The 15,226-nt window shown below is 41.9% G+C and overlaps 2 protein-coding genes across 7 annotated transcripts in view; one reads left to right on the plus strand and one right to left on the minus strand.

Moving 5' to 3' along the window:
• AFG2B (AFG2 AAA ATPase homolog B) overlaps positions 1-3,733 on the minus strand; it is a 287,286-nt gene extending 283,553 nt beyond the window's left edge. The window contains exon 1 of the mRNA XM_056572219.1: positions 3,602-3,733. The gene's annotated coding sequence lies outside the window, so the exon portion shown is untranslated. The remainder of the gene's footprint in view (positions 1-3,601) is intronic.
• Positions 1-15,226, plus strand: part of ATP8B4 (ATPase phospholipid transporting 8B4 (putative)) — a 517,140-nt gene that overhangs the window by 81,599 nt on the left and 420,315 nt on the right. The gene's annotated exons all lie outside the window — the stretch shown is intronic.

Raw genomic sequence — 15,226 nt, forward strand, 5'->3', positions numbered from 1 at the left:
ATTACTGTTGCGCTTAAAAAAAATCACAAACTTTTTAACCAAATTAGTATGTTTAAGATCCCCCTATTTTGAAGACCTATAACTTTTTCATTTTTCCATATAAGCGGTGGTATGAGGGCTCATTTTTTGCGCCGTGATCTTTACTTTTTATTGACACCATATTTACTTATATAAAACTTTCAATATATTTTTTATAAAAAATTTTTGGAATAAAATGTTACAAAAAGCAGCTATTTTGGATTTTTGTTTTTTTTACGTTCACGCCGTTCACCGTACGGTATCATTAACATTTTATTTTAAAAGTTCAGATATTTACGCATGCGGCGATACCAAATTTGTATATAAAGTATTTTTTTTAAACTTTTTTGGGGTGTAATAGGGAAAATCGGATAATTTTCGTTTTTATTGGGGCAGGGGGTTTTTCAAATTTTTTTTACTTTATTTTTTTTAACTTTTTTTACTTTTATTTTTATTTTTACACTTTAATAGTCCCCATAGGGGACTATTTCTAGCAATCATTTGATTGCTAATGCTGTTCAGTGCTATGTATAGGACACAGCAGTGATCAGTATTATCGGTCATCTTCTGCTCTGCGGGAAGGCAGATCAGAGCAGAAGACTCCCGGAAGGCAGCATAGCCAGGTGAGGGGACCTTCGTCTGCCGTGCTGGATGATCGGATTGCCGTGGCAGCACTGCGGGGCGATCCGATCATCCATTTAAGTGACCGCGATGCTGCAGATGCCGTGATCTGTATTGATCAAGGCATCTGAGGGGTTAATGGCAGACATCCGCGGGATCGCCATTAACCGGCGGGTCCCTGGCTGCCCGTGGTTATGCTTAGAACGTAAATGTACGTCCTGGTGCGTTAAGTACAACGTCATCAGGACGTACATTTACGTCCTTCTTCGTTAAGGGGTTAAATGGAATTTAATAAAAGGTATATTTTATCATATGGAAGGTCCCTATTCAAATCAGTGCCTATAAGGTATGTAGGTTGGTTTTTAGCTAGCTAGGTCAGTTGGTAGCTCGATGGATTGGTAGTTGATAGCTAGGTAGATAGCATGTAGGCAAAGTCAGATCACAATACACAGTGTCACTTCACAGTTTGTATGTTTAGTTCACAAATAGAGCAACTGATAGTCACTTCATACAATCATAGATGCATAGCCTCTAGTGTTATTCAAAGTGCATATATAATTAGGTGTTACTGTTTCACATTTTGTGTAAACTGCGCATTCATAAACATAAGATGCATAACTTTGCCTTGATGTCAGGACCCTTCTTGTATAATTGCACAAAGTCCTGTGTATTACAGCGGGTCCCTATATTAGCACCAGGTAATGTATTCACTGTTCACGTCCCAACACTGCGCTATTGCATTAGTGCCCGTCACTGGTGGCCCGTGAAGCGATATTAGAAGAATACACGCTACAACGTGATCCCCTATTAATTAAAGCATGTAGGATCACCTATGGCAATGTGAACGGAGCCCAAATACTTGAATCCAGCTACCACTACCTAGGAAACAGCGAAGTGCAATGGCATAGTGTTATACAATCTGCAGCCAATGCATAACAAAGGAAGCTGTGTACATATGTGGATTAGGAAATGGAGTGACGGGCACTAGTGCAATAGCGCAGTGTTGGGACATCTGCAATAAAGTGAACAGTGAATACATTACCTGGTGCTAATATAGGGACCCCATGTAATACACAGGACTTTGTGCAATTATACAAGAAGGGTCCTGACATCAAGGCAAAGTTATGCACCTTATGTTTATGAATGTACTGTAACACAAAAAAACAGTAACACCTAATTATATATGCACTTTGAATAACACTAGAGCAGTGGTCTTCAACCTCCGGACCTCCAGATGTTGTAAAACTACAACTCCCTGCATGCCCTGACAGCCGTTGGCTGTCCGGGCATGCTAGGAGTTGTAGTTTTGCAACATCTGGAGGTCCGCAGGTTGGAGACTACTGCACTAGAGGCTCTGCATCTATGATTGTATGAAGTGCACTCCATCAGTTGCTCTATTTGTGGACTAAACATACAAAGGACATTAACTCACATATAATTGGACTGCAAAATAAAGAGCAGTAATAAACATTCACAGAAGTAACTGAATAATAGCATGTCTATGTGAAAAGGGTCCAGTAGAGCAGTGTTTCCCAACCAGGGTGCCTCCAGGTGCTGCAAAACTGCAACTCCCAGCATGCCCCCCCCCCCCCCATCACCACCCCACACAATTCCCCATCCCAGAGTACCAAAGAAAATAACAAAAAGAAACTCACCTAGTCCCGCGCAGCGATCTCCAGAAGAGCCGATCTCGCGTTCTCTCTTCTCCACAGTGCAGGCGCTGATGACTGACGTCATCGGCGCCTGCGTCTGGGAAGAGGTCACATCCTTCTCTGAACTGTGTGCGCATGCAGTCCAGAAGCTCCGGCCGTGAGTGACCAGCTATGAATGCCTCCCTGGGTTAAATAGACGCAGGGAGCATATAATACAGCAAAGTCTGCAGGCAGAACTGGGAGGATTCCCCCATGATCTGTCCCCCTGCATGATTTTCTGGGGGGGATGTGTCCCCCCGATTCCTACGCTCCCTGGATATCTCGAATGTGACAGGAGCCTGGGCTTGATTAGGGTGTGCCCAGGCGCACCCCGTGCGCACGCCTATGGTTATTGTTACTTTTGCTATATAGCTTGGGAGCCAACCATAGTGTGAAGGTATTGGGTTTGCCTCACCCGGCCCATTATAATCAGTAAATAGTAGTATTGAATCAACCATCTGTTATTACTATTTGATTACTGACTCTATGTGGCTCTGTGTGTCATTTGTCACACTGTTATATTAAACATTAATTACTCACGAGTGACCTTTTTGATTGGACGCTGTCTGGTCAAATGTTATCTGGTTATGAGACTCATGGATGTGAGTACATACATATACTTATTCTTACACTAGGCTGAGATCCTGGCTGAGATCCTTACTGATCATGTTAACCACAGTGGTGGTGGTATATGTCATGTGTCATTGGGTCTTCGCTCTAGTATCCTTGTTGCGTTGTTGCGTTAATAACAATCAGAGGGGGTCTCAGCACTGACATGCCCGACATGTCAAACTTTATGTGACCGCACTGCATGAAATCCATGCCAAGGATATTACGTTTTGTTTGATATATTTTTTTTTATTCAACATTTCTGGCTGTTTTATTACACCAGGGGTAAGGAGGAATTGTTCGTATAGGTCTTGGTAGAGGATAACTTGCAAATGTTCTTTTTTGGTAATCTAAAATTATAATGATCTGATGATGTGTTAATGCTCAAAACAGCTGTTACCTTCTGAGCACTTTGTTTACCTGTTGCATGTTTTAACCTTGGACACCAAAATAAAGATATAATACTAAAGAGATATATAATAAAAAGATTTGAGGAGTGTCACACTTTTTTTCTTCATTTGAAAAAAGATTATAGCAATATCTTACATCATTTTGTGGCCGGTAAAGGGGGTGACGTAACATTGGTGCAGTATTATTTGCTGAATAAGCTTCCCAGCAGCCCAGAGGTTAAGATGTGGGCTTCCCCTTTTCATTGCTCTTACCTAATCATTCTCTCTCCAGCAGACATTGAAAGTAATTGGATGCAGTAGAAATCCCTGGCTGCTCACCATTCCCTCAGGGTAGATATTTCATACGTGGCACCTCCTCAGTGTATATTTGCAGCATACAAAAACCTTGAGAGAGAAAATATGCTTGGTTGTTGTTCATGGAAATTTCCCTGTGACAGCTAAATATCAGTGTTGGCCTGTTAGATTGTATCAGCAGAGAGAAGCTGGATATTATGAACTTTACTGCAGTCTTTTAAAGGCAAAGGTCCATTAATAATTCACTTACAGATCACATTCCATTTATATTCAATGTTTTTCATACAGCTGGTGCATAAAACAACATTAGTCTGTTCAATTACACTGTATAACACCAAGATAATTATTCTTAACGAGAAAGCTCATTTTAAAAATACATCTTCATTAGAATATGTCTTCTATATTTTAGTCTACATTCTGTATGACGCGTTATACTTTACGCACTATACTTTGGTGATTATAGGCATTTTTCGGCCTCATGGTACTTTTTAATTCAATAATATTTAGAACAGTGGAAAGATTATAGAGAAGTGTTCCCCAACCTGTGGCTATTTGCCAATTAATGGGGAACACTGTTTGAAATCCTCAAATCTTCCAACTTTGTCACTTTCCCATGCAGCAATGGAAAAAAATACTTTGCGCCCATTGTCTTGATTCTGCTCCTGATGACCTGAGTTCAGTATAAACACCATCTGTAATGTTATGGTGTTGTAATGTGGTATACATTTGGTCAGTATTTAAGCATTTGAACAAGACACTGTTTTTGGACAGCAGGAGTTTGTCTAAATTAAAACCTATGCACAATAAACTTCAGTGACTCTCGAACTTATTAAAAATAAAATAAATCCTTTTACTACTGCATATTGTGTTTTGGGTGAAGTGGAAATGCACATTCACAAATTATCATTTTGAATTAGTTTAAAGATGTCACCTTAAAATAAGTCAGTGGCCAACTAAACACCGAGTAAAGTTTTGTTTATCCAGGATGATTTATTGTAATGTTTGATCTTATCAAACAAATTTTTTTTCTTGGTTTTAAAGGGGTTATCCCGCGGTTTTCTTCCTGGGCCTTATACATCACGGTGCAGCCCAGAAAATTTCTGGCCATAATGTTTTCCCTCCTCAGCCAGTGATTGACTGAGCAGCAATGTGACATATTGGGCCTGGGTCTTCTTCCTGGTGCCTGGCCTTAATATGTCACAATGCTGTTCAGCCAATCACTGGTAGAGGTGGGACACTGCTGTGACTAGCGTTTCGCTAAGTTGCACCATGACGTATTGGACCAGGAAGCGGATCACATTGGAGACCGCAGCAGCAATAGTGGAGGCACCAAAGGAGCGCAGAAGGTGAATAGAGTTTTATTTTTTTATGGGCATAGTTGGGGGAGGGGGGGGGGGGGGCCTCCTGCTGGATATCCCCTGTAACAATGAATAACAGATGCCTAGAGTGTACCTGTCATTTAGAAGACCCTTTGAAGTTTCACAGAGACCTCAAAACAAATTCCACAGAGAGGACTGCACCACTTTCTACAGAGGGGAAAGGATGCACAGATCGAAATCGAATACTCACTTCTAGTAGATGTACTAGAAAAAGGAGAGCAGTCCATCATCCCATACAGTGCATGTTAGGATACATGCTAACTGGATAAACCCTAAGATGAACAGAAAGGGATGCTGGCCTGCTCTGCTTTTTCTGCTAGATCAGAAACATGTCAAAAGTTTTGATGGGTTGGTGTCTTAGTGAAGACATAGAAAAACTACCACAATAGGCCATACTCATCTTGCAGTTATTTCTGTCCAGCTTCTCTGGATGGCCCTATAAACTTACAATGGGTCCGCAGGCAGGAGATTGCTGCAAGATGGGGAGTTAAGTGCTGTACTGCATCCTTCTCCTCAGCAGCAACCAATCATAGCTTAGCTTTCACTTTACCAGAGCTTGTTAAGTTGACCTGTGATTGGTTGCTGTAGAAAAATCACTGCAGTTTTTCTCTCACAAAGTTTGATAAATCTGGGCCTTTTTTTTTTCAATGACAGGTACACTTTAATTAATTTTTCTTTGGTAAAGTTATGGACTGTATACTGAAGAATGATTAGTGACCACAAGATCGTGAGTTATGATTGTGAGTTATGTCTCATTCTGGCCATTGATTATAACTTTATAGCTTCAACAGCTAATAGATGAATATTTAAAGGCGTTGTTCAGTGAAAAATGTTAATTTACTATTGTCCTCAGGCTGCCTACAAAAATAGTAAACACTTTAACAACTTCTGTTGCTACCTCATAGTTCCAGTATTGGGGCGTCCTGTGCACGGCTGGTGACACAGCTTTCCCCCAAGCTGCAGATCATATTGTCTACAGCCAGGGGAACTGACAGTGCACTCGCCACTCACTGGCCTAATAGGGACTGCTACAACTCCGTCCGGCTCTCCTAAAGCAGAATGTCAGCAGAGGCTGGCCGGAGATGGGGCTCCCTGATCCCGTAGCTACAAGGGAGTGATGGAAGGTGAGTTAAAGTGTTAATTTTTTTTATAGGGAGCCTGGGGACAATAGTAAATTATCATTTTCCATTGGACAACCTCTTTAAGTTGACAGCTACCTCGCCTGATTCCTTGGCTGACCTGTTAAATGGACACTGTCATGAAAAAAAAACCTTTGGTTTTCATAGAGAACTGACTGATCATGAGAATGAGCTGGGTGATGTGCATGCTTTGCCTGCTCTCCTTCAACTCTGTGTCAAGTGACCTGTAAGGGGCTACGGGGCTGTCCAGGTCCCATAGACACAGAGAATAGAGCAAATGGCATGGCCCTGCTCTTTCTTGTCATTGGTCAGGGTCTAAAACGCGACCAATAAAAATCATTTGACAAGTTTTTTTTTTTTTATTGACAGGTACACTTAGAATTGTTATTTTTAACCCCTTTCCGCCCTAGGACATATGCATATGTCCAAGTTGTTAGCTACTTAGTGCAACTGGGTGTATGCACACGTCCTAGTGATCCCCTTCACAGCGCGATGTGCTGCAGGAGATCGCCGACAGGACCCGGCTGTCATGCACAGCCGGTGTCCCGTCACAGCTGCCGAGACCGGGATCGCGGCAACATTAACCATAGATGCCATGATCAGGCCTGATCACAGAATTTATGGGGTTGACAGGGAAAGGGGCTCCCCCTTTCCACCAATGGCGATCCTTCAATGCTATTGCAAGATCTCGTTGGTTGCCATGGTAGCAGTAGGCCAGCTGATGGCCTCCTGTCTGCCTAGTATGGCAGCCTGGGAGGTCCAGCCATAGGCTGGATCACACAGGCTGCTAGTTAGTTTAGTACTAACTGTTAAACTGTGGTGCAGTACAGATGTACTGCAGCATAGTATAACCTGTGAAAAGTAAAAAAAAAAAAAAAGGTTTTTAAATAAATTAATAATGTGTAAAACAAAATAAAATTGTAATGACCCGTCCGTGTTTGACCCAAAAGGTTAAACTTCCTTGAGTTTTTGTCTAGCTTGGTTGCTGTGGCTATGCCTAGCTGTCTGGGGTGGTCAGCTGACCTTGCTGGGATCTAACCTGCGTAGCTGGATATTTGAACCTGCAGTGTTCCTTTAGTCCTTGCAAGTGAAAGACATTGTCTAGTAACCAGCATTCTAATAGTGTTTTCTGTCTTCAGGTTATTGATTCTTGGCTTTCTGACCCTTCTTCTGTATTTGTGTCTTGGTACATCGACGAATCCTGTTGCTGACTCTGCTAGCTTTGACTCTGACTTCTGTTTGTTTATTTAGTCTTATTTCTGTTAGTGTTTGTGTGCCTAGAGCTGTTCCCGACCCTTTGTCAATTTTTGTAGTTTATTTGACAGTGACTGCCATCACTTATATAGGAAGGGACCGGCACTGTGGTTGGGGACCTACTGCCTAGGGCAGGTACGCAAGTAGGCAGGGACAGAGGGAGTGGGCGAGCTCAGTGCTGCACTCGATCCCTGCCCTACGTGACAAAAATAAATGCCCCTTTCCCAATGAAACCCTATATTATCACCCCAAAAATTAAAAAACGCCCAAACCTATACCTAATAGGTATTGACATGTCCGTAATGACTTGTACAATAAAACAATAATGGTATTTATCCCGCGATTATCCCGCCATAAAGAACAACAAAGAACCATAGACTTGCATTAAGGGGGCGGGTCGTGATGTCACGAGAGGCGGAGACGTGACTTAATGGTGCTCTGTCCCCTGTATCGCCAGTCATTACACACAGAGCGAACTCGGGGTCGCAGCAGCGATCTTGGGGGTCACCAGCAGCTGGGGGATCCCGGCGATCTGATATCTTATCCCCTATGCTTTGGATAGGGGATAAGATGTCTAGGGGCGGAGTACCCCTTTTAAGGTCCTTTTTCACCTTTCCTGGTAAGTTTTATATTGCAATCCATTTACTAGTTTAGTAGCTATTCTCTGAACTCTCTCTAGAGTATCTGTATCCTTCTGGAGATACGGTCTCCAGTACTGCACACAAAACTCCAAGTGAGGTCTCACCAGTGTTCTGTACAGCGGCATTAGCACTTCAGTCTTTCTACTGCTTACACCTTTCCCTATACATCCAAGCATTCTGCTAGCATTTCCTGCTGCTCTATTACATTGTCTGCCTACCTTTAATGGGGTATTCCAGACAAAAACTTTTTTTTATATATCAACTGGCTCCGGAAAGTTAAACAGATTTGTAAATTACTTCTATTAAAAAATCTTAATCCTTACAATAGTTATTAGCTTCTGAAGTTGAGTTGCTGTTTTCTGTCTAACTGCTTTCTGATGACTCACGTCCCAGGAGCTGTCCCTCCTCTGGGGATATTCTCCCATCATACAAGGGATATTCTCCCATCATGCACAGCTCCCGTGACGTGACATCATCATTGAGCAGTTAGACAGAAAACTTCAGAAGCTAATAACTATTGGAAGGATTAAGATTTTTTAATAGAAGTAATTTACAAATCTGTTTAACTTTCCGGAGCCAGTTGATATATAAAAAAAAGTTTTTGCCTGGAATACCCCTTTAAGTCTTCTGAAATATTTACTTCTAAATCCCTTTCCTCAGATACTGAGGTCAGAACTGTGTCAAATATTGTACAGTAACCCCCCGACATGCGATGGCCCCGACATATGATCAAGTTGACATACAATGGCCTCTCAGAGGCCATCGCATGTCGATGTCAGCATCGACATACGATGCTTTTATATGTCGGGGCCATCACATTAAAGGGGTACTCCGGTGAAAACCTTTTTTCTTTTAAATCAACTTGCTCCGGAAAGTTAAACATATTTGTAAATTACTTCTATTAAAAAATCTTAATCCTTCCTGTACTTATTAGCTGCTGAATACTACAGAGGAAATTCTTTTCTTTTTGGAATGCTCTCTGATGACATCACAAGCACAGGTCTCTCTGCTGACGTTATTATAATAATAATAATAACGCTTTATTTATTGTTGTACTTAGTGGGATTTGAACCCTAGTCCCCAGCACTGCAAGGCAGCAGTGCTAACCACTGAGCCACCATGCTGCCCTTAGCATACATCTGCTATGCATGGTTGCTAAAATGGACAAAGATGTCAGCAGAGAGCACTGTGCTCGTGATGTCATCAGTGTTCCAAAAAGAAAGGAATTTCCTCTGTAGCATTCAGCAGCTAATAAGTACTGGAAGGATTAAGATTTTTTAATAGAAGTAATTTACAAATATGTTTCACTTTCTGCCACCAGTTGATTTAAAAGAAAGTACCCGGAGTACCCCTTTAACTGCTATCTGACAGCACAAAATGCTTAAGCTGCTGTCGGATAGCAGTTTAAGCATCCCGGACAGGTTTGCTTACCTATTCCCGCTGCTCCGGGTCCACTTCGCGATCCTCCAGCGTCTTCCGCATCTTCTCCAGGGTCCGGGCCTTGCTTTCTGGCATCGTTATTACGTCGTTACACACGCCGTGCCGGCGCAGCAGCATAATAACGTCACCAGAAAGTGAGGCCCGGACCCTGCAGAAGATGCGGAAGAAGCCGGAGGATCCCGAAGTGGACCCGGAACAGCGGGACAGCATCGGGAGCCCCTGGCACAGCATCGGGAGCGGTGAGGACGCGGAGCGGCGGGGACAGGTGAGTATAACTTCCTATACTTTACATTGCACGAATATATATTCTGTATATTCTGCCCGAGGGTTTTTACGCCCCAGGTGCATTATCTTGCACTTATCCACATTAGATTTCAGTTACCAGAGTTCTGACCATTCTTCTAGTTTGCCTAAATCCTTTTCCATTTGGCGTATCCCTCCAGGAACATCAACCTTGTTACATATCTTTGTGTCATCAGCAAAAAGACACACCTTACCATTGAGACCTTTTGCAATATCACTAATGAAGATATTAAACAAAATTGGTCCAGTACAGATCCCTGAGGTACCCCACCGGTAACAAGACCTTGCTCTGAATATTCTTCATTGACTACAACCCTCTGTCTTTCACTCAGCAACTAATCCACTCAACCATATGAGAGTCCAAGCCCAATGACTGTAGTTTATTGATAAGTCTTCTATGTGGGACAGTGTCAAAAGCCTTCCTAAAATCTAGATATGCACTGTCTACTGCTCCTCCGCCATCCATTATTTTAGTCACCCAATCAAAAAAATCAATAAGATTAGTTTGACATGATCTCTTTGAAGTAAATCCATGTTTTTTTGTTTTTTTTCATCTTGCAATCCATGGGATTTTAGATGTTCCACAATCCTATCCTTTAGTAGGGTTTCCATTAATTTCCCCATTATTGATGTCAGACTAACTGACCTAGAGTTGCTTGATTCCTCCCTACTACCTTTCTTGTGAATGGGCAAAACATTTGCTAATTTCCAGTCTTCCGGGACAACTCCTGTTACCAGTGATTGGTTAATTAAATCTGTTAACGATTTTGCTAGTTCACTGCTAAGCTCTTTTAATAATGGGTGTATCCCATCAGGCCCCTGTGACTTATTTGTCTTAACTTTAGACAGCAAATGTAGAACCTTTTCCTCTGTAAAGACACATGCATCAAACAATTCATTAGTCTTTCTCCCTTATTTTGGCCATTTTCCTTCTTTTTGTTCACACAGTGTTAAATAAATAACAAATTACGCCTTTAAAATAGGAATAAAATACTTCCGTATTTTAGCATATGATGTGCACTATATGATGTGCACACACTGTGAAGAAAAATGTCTGTAATTCCAATGTTGGAATAATGGAAGCTTTTTTTAAACATTGTGTGCACTGCACTGTGTCAACTAGGCGTTAATTATAGTGCCAAATTATACTTCTAGATTTTAAATAGTACCTGTCAACAAATAAAACTTTTCCTATAGCGTTCCTTGTGTAATGAGCAGACACTTTCCCATTCCCTTGCTTTTAAAATTATCAACATAAATCTGTTTAAAATGGAATAGAAAAAAAGGCCACTAGGTAGCTCTGTTCTGTTCCCTGCCACAATTAATACCGTGAGTTTGGTGTCCTCTCACCTGGCAGGAGACCAAACGAAGGAAGTGCTTCTCTGCACTGAGCTTGATTTACAGCTGCACGGAGCCTCAGTGAATCATGCATAGAGCCTCACTGAAACATACATAGAGCCTTACTGAAAGCTGCACAGAGCTTGAGGTCTTCTATTCATCACAGCGCTGCAACAATGTGAGGGCGTAAGTGGTCCCCCAGCAGGCTTCAGTGATGTCATGCCTGTTGGGAAACACCCACTTTCTCCTGCTGGGAGATTGCACTATATGAGCAAGAAGAAAGGTAAGCTACACAGCTTTTTAAAGCTCTGAAATTTTTTTTGAGGGTGGGAGGGGTGTTAGGAGTAGTTATGGAACATAGCCTGAGTTAGTTTAGAAAAGTTTATTTGGTGACAGGAACTTTTCGAGAAGATTTTACTTTGGTTGCAGGAGCCCTTTCTGTTCATAACAAAATAATGAGAGAACTAGCACTGAGGAGAGAGAGAGAAAATATATGCTTACTGATCATCAGTTGCTAAGAGAATATGTTTTCTGTTTGTGCAGAATTACAGAAGTGAAGCTTTGTCTCCTGTGACATAAAACAGATACATGAATCGGCTTAGCGTGCATTTTCATTTAATAGGGAGTGGAGGATAAACTATTGTTTGGGCACATTCTGTAGAATTTCCCAGAAGACAGCAGACACTGAGGGACAGTTGTACAGCCCTGAAGACACATTAGATTGTTAGCAAAAAAGCTGGCCAATATTCACCTAGTGTGTATTGCCAGTGGATATCATGTTTGTGTCTTCTGTTCTACAATGATATTGTTGTTTCAGGAAATAAACAAGCTCTTTGGTGATGGTGACCTACTTCTGTCTGTCCAGAACTGACAGCCGCAGTTTACAGTCTCAATGTCCTTATCTGTTTCAAGATCAGACGTGGCTATGAGAATAAACCATACCCTGGGATATCTGAACAGTCACGATGAGGTTGTTAATGGTCTGATCTGGTTTCATCTAGTATTATAATTAGAATTCTCTCTGTAAGTCACTAGGATTGATTACATGCCTTATATTTTTATAGGTGATCGGTCCTATATTTGTGGTTTTAAAAAATACATTCCATTCTGTGATAATATGCTATAAAAGCAAATTTTCTTTGATTATTTTTGTGTTACTTTGTTTTTTATGTTTATTTGCTTGTATTTTGCATTTTTTTTGTTACTGCCATCGAATATTTTACAGATTATGCTAGTGCCTAGTAAAAACACTACAAAACACTTCAGAACTGTAGCAACAATAATAATTTTTTATCTATTTGCAGACTTACTTTTTATACTTCTTTCCCCTGTTATCAATCTTCCCTCTCCCCTCCCCCTCAGGAAAGACTGTCTTCCTCTATGAAAATGAGCTCAGTTTTGTCTTGATCTGCTCAGGGTTTGTCTTGTATCTGTAGTGGATTAAATTATAAGCAATACAAGTCTACAGAGTGGGGAGGAGGGAGATGGGAGGGGAAGTGCCTGTAAACACACACACAGGCTACAGAGAGACGTTAAATACAGGTCTGTACGTATGAGATCTCATCCCAGGGCTAAAAGGGGTACTCCGCCCCTAGACATCTTATCCCCTTTGCAAAGGAAAGGGGCTAAGATGTCTGATCGCGGGGGTCCCGCCGCTGGGAACCCCCGCGATTTCTCCTGCAGCACCCCTGTCGTTTGCGACTCGGAGAAAACTTGGGCGGAGCCGTGACACAAGGGGGCGGAGCCATGACGTCATAATACTCTAGCCCCTGTATCGTCCGTCATCAGGCACGGAGCAAAATTCGCTCCGTGTGGCAGATGACAGAGGGTGCTGCAGGAGAGATCGCGGGGGTTTCCAGCAGCGGGACCCGCACGATCAGACATCTTATCCCCTATCTTTTGGATAGGGTATAAGATGTCTAGTGACAAAGTACCCCTTTAAAGGGGTTGTGCGCTGCCCTGACTTTCGGAGCTCCACTCACAGCGTCTGGAAGTTCATTACTCCGAACGCTGTGTGCGGGCTTCCGTGTTCGCGGCCCCCTCGTGACGTCTCGCCCGCCCCCTCGTGACGTCTCGCCCGCCCCCTCAATGAAAGTCTATGGGAAGGGGGCGCGACCGCTGTCACGCCCCCTTCCCATAGACTTTGGTAGAGGGGGCGTGGGAGACGTCACGAGGGGCCGGGCACGACGTCGCGGACGCGAACACTGAAGCCCGCACACAGCGTTCGGAGTAATGAACTTCCGGACGCTGTGAGCAGAGCTCCGAAAGTCAGGGCATCGCACAACCCCTTTAATACACAGTTTAGACCGCTCATGCTTTAGCTGCTGCTGGTTAGACTGTTTTGTTCACAGAATAGAAATGCAGGATCTCCTCCTCTGTGTATGCAGTTGTATGGGAGTCACTATGCACATCAGGCCCCCCCTTCCCTCCCCAGCTCTCAGAGAACTGACAACTAGAGGAAGTTTGCAGAGAATTAATATGCTATACACAAATTATATAATGGCAAAAAATGGTCCTGCTCCTCACATGACAGCTTATCCTGAAAAAGTCACCTGAAGCAACTGGTACTCTGGGATCATCTCTTGTCATATTTCACGTCCATGGAATTGTGATATTGTGATAAAACGTTTGGAGTTAATTCCATGGAATGCTATTGTTGTTGGTTATTGCTGTGACTTGAGGTTGCACCTTGCTGTGTGTGTTAGAGATTAATAAAAAGTAATTATATTTTTTAAAGAGTTGTCAAATCTGAAAAGTAAATTGAGCACAAGATTTGGCCTGATATTTTCTGTCAAATTGTGTAATGTTATTACTAATAATTTTGTTAATGGTGGCTTTAATTTGTAAAGATTGTTTCCTGTTAAAAAAGTATTTGTTTGTATTCATTTGTGCCAGTTTTAACCCATTCCCACTCTAGGAAGTATAGTTATGTCCTGGGCAAGAATAAATGAACAGGATAGGACATTTATTTACATCCTGATGTTTTAACGCTCTATAAAGCAGTAATATCTTCATATATGGTGAGAAATTGCAGCTATCATCAGTTGAAACTTACCACTAATGCTGGGCAGCAGCAATCTTGTCGATAGTTGATAGTGGGATGTAAATTGCAAATTTACTGGGGCTGCATACAGGTCTGATTGAGACTTCCGCAGGATAATTGTGGTGTCCTGACTAGCTAGGATGACGGCTGGAGGTCACTTAACCTCCTTTGTGCCATCCGATCAAAGCTCCAGAATTACAGGAAGCCATGGCAGGTGGGGTGCACTCATCTACTAGCAGCATGTCCCAATCAGATAATTATTCTGTAGGCATTTTCAAACATGACATGTATTGTGCCTGAGAAACAATATTCTATTGTAAATGGAGACAATCTTTGCTGCTGAATTGTATGCTTGCTCCTCACCTGTGTTTTTTCTATAGGGTTGGTGTTTTTAAAGGGTGGGTTATTTTAGAGAAGCAGGGCTTTTCTTGTCTTTAGTACTGATGTACATTTCTTGTTTTTGTGCCGATTTGGATAATAAGGGTTATGAATATAATGGCATATTTGTGTCATTCTCCTTTGTAGGTAAATAAGAAGCCATGGCAGCAAAAGTGGAATGTTGATAACACTGATTAATGCATAACATTGAACATCATATGCAGTCAAAAGATTATGTGCAATAGTCCGCTTTGTGGATTAAAAAATAGTGAAAAAAAGAAAAGTAATAAAAAAAATTGAGTAAAGGTGAATAAGTTCCACTAATAAGTTTTAAATCACCCCCCTTTTCCCATTCTTCAAATATAATAATGTTAATAAATAAGTATAATTATATGTGGTATTGTGTGTAAATGTCCAAACTATTAAAGCATGACATAATTAAAACCGCATGGTGAATGGCATAAACATCCTGTTCTCTCCCTCCAACTACAAGTCCCAGGATCCCTTGTTTGTATAAGGTCACTTTTCTCCCTCCCACACATTATTCACCCCACCTATTGCAGCACAGCTTTGCTCCCTTCCATGCATGCTGTGCTTGAAACTACAATTCTCTATAGCCCTAGAATAATTTCACTCCCACCCAGTGGTGTTTCCACCCATTGAAGCAC

The sequence above is a fragment of the Hyla sarda genome, chromosome 4, assembly GCF_029499605.1.
Source record: "Hyla sarda isolate aHylSar1 chromosome 4, aHylSar1.hap1, whole genome shotgun sequence".
Taxonomy (NCBI): domain Eukaryota; kingdom Metazoa; phylum Chordata; class Amphibia; order Anura; family Hylidae; genus Hyla; species Hyla sarda.